Below are 9,243 nucleotides of genomic sequence, written 5' to 3'. Positions count from 1 at the left end.
TCACCATTATCCACTCCTGGGTGGGAACCTGTAGTCCCTCGTTGAGCTTCCCTTGTCAGCTGTGAGAGATGGGCCCCTCAGGAGAAGGTGGTCAGGGGCTACCAGTCATTTAGCTCAACCATCCAGTGCCCACGTGGGCCAGGCATGGCTGGACGTCCAGGTTGTGGGTTCCACTGGATGGCTGCTTGTTGAGTTTCCCAGAGAGGAGCCCTTTGGGGGCCCTGGTGCTCAGCAGCCTATTGCCAGCCCCCTCCCTGAGGTAACCAGTGCAACTGCTTAAGAAAGCCCCCTCACGAGGGCTCTGGAGCCCCAAATGGGCCATGAACCTGGGCTCAAGAAGTCCTCAGCCTTGCAAGCTCTAGACACTGAAAATAGCCACCCAATGGGCCATGAGCATCTGCTGATGGCGAGGTCCTGCTGGGGTGCAAAGATGGGGGCCTTGAGCCCTCCCTTGAGAAGCAGGTAAAAAAACAACATGACAAAAAAATATATCCACATAGACAAATGTCTTTACAGGAAAAAAAAAAAAAGACTGGAGGGGAAGACATCAAGATGTCCACAGTGACAGGTGACCTACAGATTATCCAGCAAACAGGTGTAGTTTAGGCTCTCTGAAGAAGGTTTGCTTGTTTTAATACAGCACAGCCTGTGGCAGGGGAAGTGCATGTCCCCTCCTATAAGCCTGGCCACACCAAGGTGCCAAGGGTTCAAGGGAGGGGGACTTGGTCAGTTGCAGGCCCCAGGAAGGCTTCGAGGGGAGGTGGGGCGTGAGGTGGGTTTGGGAGGAGGAGGAGCTGTAGGAAGCATCAGGAGCGCAGAGAGCAGAGCCATGGAGCCTGTGTCTGTGTCTGGGCTCGAGTACACGCCCGGCTGGTCAGAGCGAGGGGCTGGGGCCACGCGAGGCTGGGCTGGATGTTTTCTGTTGTCTGCGCATCAGCCAAGTTTTTATTTGCTTTGTTTCCCACTGAATGGTGAGCTCCCTGGGGAGAGAACCTGGTTTTATTTGACAGAGTATCCTTAGTGCAAGACCCAGAGTAAGTCACTGAATGAGAAATAACAGCAAAAATAGCTGAGTCCAGTCGAAGAGTTGGTTAGCACCTGGTCACTGACTGAGACCAACTGGGTCAACCACGTCCCCACCCAGCTGTGAAGGGGGCACAGTCTGAGTGCCAGGGGCTGGCGCTGGGCGGTCCGACACCTGGTTTGATGGAGCTGATCGGATATGTTGGCATCCAGTCTAGGTCGTCCTCATGATGCCACAACCATCTATCACTTCAGCTGAGAAAGAAACATAGTGGCCAAGTCCATTTACAGCGTGGTGTAGACTGAACACCTGGTCACCGGTTTCCCCTTTGCCTGTTGGTTGTGCGGGGTGTTACACACACACACAGTCCAGGTGAGGCAAGGGCAACCTGCCACTGCCTTTTCTCCAGTGGGAATGGAGAGCGGAAGTTCTCCTCGGACAACCTCGATGGGACCGCACGGTACCGCTGGGTACTTCTGACTCCTTCCTGGGAATTCTCCCTGCACCATCCATCCATAACAATGGCCCACCTTACAGGTCAGGAGCCAAGGGTCAGAGAGGTTAACTATATGATGGTGTGGCCTAGCTCAGACTTGTAGATGGTTCTTCTGACTCCAAATCCTTCCATCACAACCCATGTCTTGGGGTGCCATATTTTTGAATAATCTGGTTAGATATTAGGCACAAGCACTGGGGCAAATTACACCTACATAATCAGTCAGTCAATCCCTGACTCAAGTCCTCAGGTGTTTTCTTTGCTCATACGTGCGCACAGTGAAGTGACTGAGAGCGAGCCCTCTAAAGGCAGATCACTCAGTTCAGGCACTTACAAGCTGTGTGGCCTGGGGAAATTTACCTAACCTCCCTGTGCTTTCCTATCCTAACATGTAGAAGGGGGCTCATCACTGGATTGTTTTCAGGATTGAGCGACATAAGCCATGTAGTGTTGCCCACAAAATGGACAGAATACACGTGGCTCTAACTTGGAGCCCGTCACCATGCACACCTGGGGGATGCAGCACCCGGGCACCTGCCCACAAGGAGCCCACAATCAAGCAGGAAGGGGGACTCACACATGTGACCAGTCTTCTCCTGCTGTTTCTGTGTGTGGTCATGGGTGCCTGTGCTCATGTAGCTGAGAATTCTCGCAGGTATTGTGTCATAGTGATTATGAAGTAATTTGGGATGCTGTGAGATGCTCACCAACCCGCAGGAACCATGACCTGAATTATGGAAAGAATGGTAAGTAGAGATGGAAGCCTGGTTCATAGACTGGTTGAAAATCAGACTTTGTAGAAAATGGTTATTTTTTAATACACTCACTCAGACATACATTTAATAAGCTCCATGTGTTAGTTGTCATGTGGCAGACACATTGGAAATGCCAGGACAGCAGGGGATGCTCATGATCTGAAAGCAGAGGATATTAGGCATTTAAGTAGCCTTCAGTGGGGTGAGTGCAATGTTGGAAGTTTGCATGGGGAACTTGGAGGATGGGCGTCCAATCCACCAGTGTGTGCTAGTGGCAGTGGTGGTGATGGCAATGGAGGGCTTCCTGGAGGAGATGATATATGATCTGAGTTTTAAAAAGCAGGTAGGACTTACCCAAGTCACAAGTGGGAGGGTGTTGGTCAAAAACAGTCCAGACAGAGGGACAGCAAAAGTGGAGGCATTGAGACAATGGGATAAAGGTCCCAGCATGTGCAGTTGTGAGTGAGGGTGAAGTGAGTCAGAGGGACTTCATGGGTCTTGGTGAGGAGTTTGGATGATGTCATGGGCCATGGGGAACCTTGTCAAGTATAAGCAGAGTGATCTGGCCAGATGTGTATTTTTGATGGTTCTCACACCATTGCCTTTTGGAGCTCTGGTCTGGGCTGGGTGGCAGAAGGTGGGAGTGGGGAAACAGGACTGAAAGGAACAGTAAAATTTATCAGAGTCTGTGGCTAACATCAGGAAGAGTGGCTGGTGTCTAGAACCAAAGATGTGGCAGTAAAACAAATATGGGAGGAGGGGATGGATTTGGGACATCAAATGTGCCAGTATGATGTTCAGTTGCTTGGATGTACCAAAGAAGAGTGAGAAGTCAAGGACAATTTAGGGATTAAATGGACAAAGGAGCCACCAATGGAAATCTCAAGTGTGAAGAAGGCATAGGTTTAGGGGTTCCTGTGAAACATCCAGTGGGATATATGCAGCAGACAACAAACCTATGAGACTGAAGCTTGTAGGGGGTAGATCTGGACTGATCATATGGACCCAGAGACTTTGGAGAGAGAGTGAAACCAGGGAGCCTGGAGAGTGAGACAAACTGTAGACCAAACCCAGAACTGTAGGGCACCAATGTTTTTAGGGTGGACAGAAGAAGGGGGGAAAAGAGGCTAGGAAGGAGGAGCAGCAAGTGTGGTAGGTGGGAAACAAAAAGATTGTTGTGCTGTGGATGTCAAGGGAATTCTGTATTAGTCAGGATGTGCTGTATTATGCTGCAGTAACAAACAATTAGTCAGGATGTGCTGTATTATGCTGCAGTAACAAACAAGCCCCAAATCTTAGTGGTTTGCCAAAACAGAGATTTATAGGATAGGCTAAACAACCATATCAGGTCAGCCACTGCCCTCTGCCAGGACCAGGGTATGGTACAGCCAGTCCCTGCAACCTTACCAGTCTCGAGGCAGAGATAAAAGGGGACGTTGCAACCATGCACTGCCTCTTGAAGCCTTCACTCCAAAGAGACAGATATCAGTCCTGCTCACATTTCATTGACCAAAGTCAGTCCCAGGCCAACCCAGAGTTCAACACGGGAGGGATGTATAATCCTCCTCAGAATGAAGGCACAGATACCCTGAACAATGCTACACTTGACCACAGATAGAGAATTTTGAGAAGAAAGGAAAGATCCACTGCATAAAACACAGTCAAAAGAGCCAGGATGATAGACTTGAGAGCACTGTCCAGATGTGGCAACCAGTGGATCTCCACTGTCCTCACCGACACAGGCTGCGTAGGGTGCTGTCCCTACCACTGTGGGAACAGGCAAGCTGCCAGGGCAAAGGCAGCAAGTGTCAACTGCTCTTTTGAGAAGTTTCCAATGTGAAGAAGGGTAGTGGCTGGAAAGAAATGCTGAACAAAGGAGAGGGGTTTCACTGATTCTCCTGCTTTTTTGTATTTTCTCTCAAACTGGATGCATACATGTGGCAGAACATAAAAGTGGCCAAAATTCTTCCCTATTTCATATTTATACCCATTTAAAATTTCATTTCCATGCCCATCTTGTAGCTCTTCCCACAAGGAGAGTCTTTCTCCATCTCTTGAACTGACTGGCCCTGTAACCTGGTGTCATCAGTGGGACAAGTGTACACCTACACAAGGGCTTGAATAGGTGCCTTTTCTCTTCCTGCTCTTGGAACCCAGAGATGCCTGGCCTTAGCCTGCTGGGCGATGAAAGCCCTGTAGACCAGCTGCCCCCTTCCTACTCCCTGTGCTCAAGTCAAGAGCCAGTTAACCTCCAGGAGCTGAGCCACGCAGCTGACCAGCAGCTGACCACAAACACATGATGGAGCTCAGCCAAGATCAGAAGACCCGCCCAGCTGAGTCCAGGCCAGAAGTGCCAACTTACAGAAACAAGGACTAAATAAATGGGTATTTTTAGCCACTAAGTCTTGGGGTGGTTTGTTATGCAGAAAAAGCTAAGTGATAATACTGTATGTAATTGAGAGTTCCAGTGATGAGCTGTCTATTTGTAGGTTTGTATCAGAGGCCTGAGTTCATGAGATTTCCTTTTGGGACATTTATGATTGTAACTACTTTAGGATAGGAAGTATGTGTTATTTGATTTTTTTTTTTTAGCCCCTGAGTTGGGACTTGGCACATAGTAGGCACTTGTAAGTGTTTGCAGAAAAAATCGACTAAGTGGATTCCTTTTACGCACACACACCACCAGACTATGGGCTTTGGGTGATAAGGATGTGTCAGTGTAGGTTCGACGACTGTAACAAATGTACCAGTCTGGTGTGGGCCATGGACAGTTGGGGAGGTTGTGCATGTGTCGGGCAGGGGGCATATGAGAACTCTTTATACTCAGCTGAGTTTTGCTGGGAACCTAAAGCTGCTCTAAAAAATAAAGTTTATTAACTAAACACACACACACATCACCAGAGCTTCCAGCTGGGTGTTGGGAGCTGCATGAGGTAAGCAATTGTTAGGCTCCACATTGTTTACAGGTAAAGACAGGACCAGACCCAGGTCTTCTGCCCCAGTGCAGAGTCTTGGTCAACCTCTGTCTCCATCTTTATATTTAACTTCCATCCAGTCCTCTCTGCAAGGGGACCAAAGTGGCAGGCACTCACGGTGAAGAGATGATGAATAAGAGTATTGTATCTTCTCTTCCGTCTCGTCAAAACCCACAATATTGCTTTCCATAAGTCATTTTCACTCGAGCACTCTATTTGGGGTGTGCGTGCCTGTATGAACTTGGCCTTTGATTTGGTCTCTGGACCGCCTGTACGAGCAGCCTCGCTCTCAGAGACCCTTCAGAGCAGGGACGTTCTGATGGTAAGTGGGAAGCTGCCTAACTTGGGCGGCTTCTTGTCAACTTCATTGCTTTTACATTAAAATAATCATTTCAGCTGGGGCAGTGGGGGCTGAATGTTAGCCGCATAATTGCACCCACCTTTTAGACCTCTTCTCCAAGATTGATTTCTTTCTTAGCATAATACACGCCAGCGTCTGTAAAAGCAGAAAGCAGCAGCTCTCTTAACCGGAGCAGCAAAGCCAATTGATGCGTTTCTCCTGTTAAATTTACTGGCTTTATTGAAAGGTCTTTGGGGAGTTGCTTGCTCATTAAATACACCAAATACAAAATCTCTCTTAATACAGTATTATCTAGGTAATATAGAAGACTTCCCTAGTGTCAGCTCAGAGAGATGGAATTGTCAAAGCTTTTCAGAGGCCACCTCATAAAGGCTGCACTTCTCCTTAGCAGCTACGGTGCATCTCAGAGATTCAGGGCGTCTTACTCTGCCCACTCGAGTCCAGTCCGTCAGCCTCAAACTGCCTCGCCCCATTCCCATCGTGGTCCAGGCCAAAGTGTGGCAACAGCTACAGTAGCTGCCAGAATTGTAGAAAATGTAACGTCAGGTCTCCTCAATGATTATTAGAATTGAGGAGTAGGAAGTGACTTAGAAACAGCCATCTTTTAGCCAGGTGTGGGCTCTGGCTTCAGGTAGTGGTGGGAGGATTCATTTGGTGGTGGGAGTGAGGAAGAGGACAGTGGTTGGCTTGTCCCACCCCAGGTGTTCTGGGACCCCAAGCCTAGTGAGAACGTGGGGCATCATGCCCTGCGTTAGACCCTGGCTGCAGCCAGCTGAATTCTGCTTCCAGTGGGATCTGGTGGGGGTGCCAGCGGGACTGCACCCCCTTCCTGGGTGGAGCGCTGGACCCGGAGGGGCCCTTACTTGATGCGTCAGTTCCTAAGTTCTGATTGTCAGTTTCTCTCTGAGTAAAATCAGGTTAAAAATGCCTTTCCCTCTTTACGGGTTTGGTTCCAAAAAAAAAAAAAAAAAGAAAGAAAGATTCCATCACTTTCCTAAAAGGATATGGGTCAGCTAACAGCACAGGAAGTCTCGGGTAATTTTAACAGAACAGAAATAGAAGGGAAAGCCCAGAGTGAAGGGGAGGAAGGGGAGCCTGCACGCACTTAGTCAGGAGAGGAGTGTGGGTACGAAGGGCTGTGTGGGCAGAGGACTGGCCAGCACTGGCTGACGGGATGTGACACAGGTCTCCTTGGACAGGGTATGCACCTCTGCCTGCCCAACCCCAACATTCTCTCCAGCCTCTCTTTGAATGGAACCCCAGTCTTGCATCAGGCGCTGTACTCACCTCATGGGGGGGTGAGGGTCTTAACTTCTCTTGTGTCAGGGACCCCTTGGCAGCCTCAGAATAATACTTTTAAATGCATAAAATATGAGATATAGCCTTGCAAAGGCAGCAAATTATATTAAAATGCAATTGGTAAAATAGTTTTTTGTTTTAGAGCTCAATGGGGGAGCGCATGCTTAGCATGCATGAGGTCCGTCTAGGGTTCAATCCCAGGTACCTCCGTTGAAAAAAAAACCTAATTACCCACCCCCAAAATAAAAAATAAAACAAATCTATAAAAATATTTTATAGATGTGCTCTGTTGGCACGTTATGTAATACTCATGGCAGGTCTAACCGCCACATTCTTTTGAAGTAGTGAAAAGCGGAAACGCTATTTTGAGGCTTCTGCAACAACTGAGGTGTGATTGGGAAAATGTGCTTTCTCACGGTGATAAAGTCACAGAGACTGATCACATCATTGTAATTTGTTGCCTACATTTGTAATTTAAGAGATGATCGAGTTTAGTTAGAGGTTAGTAAAAATAAAAATGTCATTTTTTTTCCTATCCACGTTCACAGATGCTAGGAAACTGAGCCTCCGTTTCCTCCTATTGAAGTGCAGGTGATCACACTGACCACAGGGCTGTTGGGAGATTCGAGAACAAACCTGATCGGACGGCTCGTCTGGAGGGTCTGATGTAATCTGTGACAAGTGCAAATTCGGACTCCCAGTAGGAGCCCTGATCTGGAGGAACCCAGACAAGTCTAATCGCCTCCCTTCTGAACCTTGTCTCTCCAAGTTGACCACCCACACTGGGGCCTTCTGAGTCCCCATGCTCACTGCTCGACCACGGTGGGCGTAGTCATCGACACCTTTCTAAACTGCTCACCTCTCCAGGTGTGCCAGGACTTGACAGAATGTTCACCCGTCCTCGTGGATACATGCTCTGTGCCTTTGCTAAATCTGTCTGGAGTGAGGAGCAGATTCCCAGCATTTAGGGATGGATAGGACTGAACCCAGGTGCACGAGGTGTGACCACGTGGCTTTCCAGAAAGTGGAAGGGGGGCCCTTCTCATCTCAGAACCTTTTGGTGATTCCTGTCTCCCTCAGTGACTCACAGCAGCCTGCAGGGCCCTCTCTCCTCACTGACACTTTCCCTGCCCCCATTCACAGTCCCTCAGCCACATTTTCCTGGAGCTCACTGAACTTATTCCCTGGAGCTCACTGAACTTATTCCTGCACAGGGCCTTTGCACCTGCCATCCCTTTGCCTAGCACACCATCCACACGTGTGTCTCACACCTTGTCCCTTCTTTATTTTTCTTCCTTGTCCTTATTGCTATCTCAAATTAACAGTGTTTATTCTAGTGTGTGATCTGCCTCCCTGACTGTGACGTACAGCTCACAAAGGCCAGGACCCTGTTTCTTATTTTCTCCTGGTGCAGTGCCTGCCGGTGAGCCTTGCATGTAGTTGGCGCCTGAAAATATTTGTTGACTGTGAAGAGGCATTTTGGAGAAGAACTGAATAATAACTGGGTATCAGACAACAGTAAGAAATTATTGTCAATTTGGTTGAGTGTGACAGTGGTATTGAGGTTAGAGTGAAAAAAAAAGAGGTTGGAGTCCTTATGGGTAAAATGGTAACCTGAGATTTGCTTTAAAATATTCCAGTTTAAGAAAAAAGAGGGAGTTGATGAAGCAAGAATGGCCAAATGCTGATAACTATTAAAATTAGGAAATGAATACATTTGGGTTAATTGTATTATTCTCTTTCTTTTGGGTGGGTTTGAACATTTCCGTAATGAAGAGTTTAACACATTTGTTGCACTCATGGGCGAGTGAATGAATAGTGTACAAAGTGCAAGTAGCCCAGAGCCTAGCACATAACACACACTTACCAGTATTAGCTTGTAAAATTATCCATAAAAATGATGAGGGAGCAGATGAGAAAGTGCACTGCAGACGGGAACACACTGAACTCGGAGGGAGGATGATAGATACTGTTGTAGCTGATGTTCTTGAAAAGCAGCCCTCTGGTGGCCACGCCCACACCGGGGTCTGGGCAGCCAGGGGTGGGGGTGGGGGTAGGGGTGGGGGGAGTGCCTCTCCTGCCTGCTCGCCCTCCACAGTTCCTCCCAGGAATATGCTGGCTGTGGCTGCCTGGCTGAGCAGGTAGAAGGCTCAGGAAGCTTTCAGGTGTCTGTCCAGCCGCCACACCCCACCCACTCACACGTGGTAACTGGCTTTAAGTGGCTTGAGGTAGGGTGGGCTTCTGTGGCCACGGCACTGAATAGCTGCTGGCCTGGGCAGGACCCTCAGGGGTGTCATGGAGGCAGGCGCTCATGCAGTGCTGAGAGGTCCGCG

At 48.6% G+C, this 9,243-nt stretch overlaps 2 long non-coding RNA genes across 2 annotated transcripts; one reads left to right on the top strand and one right to left on the bottom strand.

Moving 5' to 3' along the window:
* Window positions 1-487: 487 nt before the first annotated feature.
* LOC140698458 (uncharacterized) lies at window positions 488-2,146 on the bottom strand. Its single transcript, XR_012076249.1, has 2 exons — window positions 2,098-2,146; window positions 488-1,278 (listed from the first exon to the last, which is right to left on the bottom strand). It is a non-coding gene; the product is annotated as an uncharacterized lncRNA (long non-coding RNA).
* Window positions 2,147-2,214: 68 nt separating this feature from the next.
* Window positions 2,215-4,677, top strand: LOC140698457 (uncharacterized). The gene is made up of 2 exons (XR_012076248.1): window positions 2,215-2,266; window positions 4,298-4,677. It is a non-coding gene; the product is annotated as an uncharacterized lncRNA (long non-coding RNA).
* Window positions 4,678-9,243: the final 4,566 nt, after the last annotated feature.

The sequence above is a fragment of the Vicugna pacos genome, chromosome 9 (assembly GCF_048564905.1).
Source record: "Vicugna pacos chromosome 9, VicPac4, whole genome shotgun sequence".
NCBI classification, from domain to species: Eukaryota; Metazoa; Chordata; class Mammalia; order Artiodactyla; family Camelidae; genus Vicugna; species Vicugna pacos.
The sequence above is the reverse complement of the archived record's forward strand: the minus strand, read 5'-3'. Positions and strand labels throughout refer to the sequence as shown.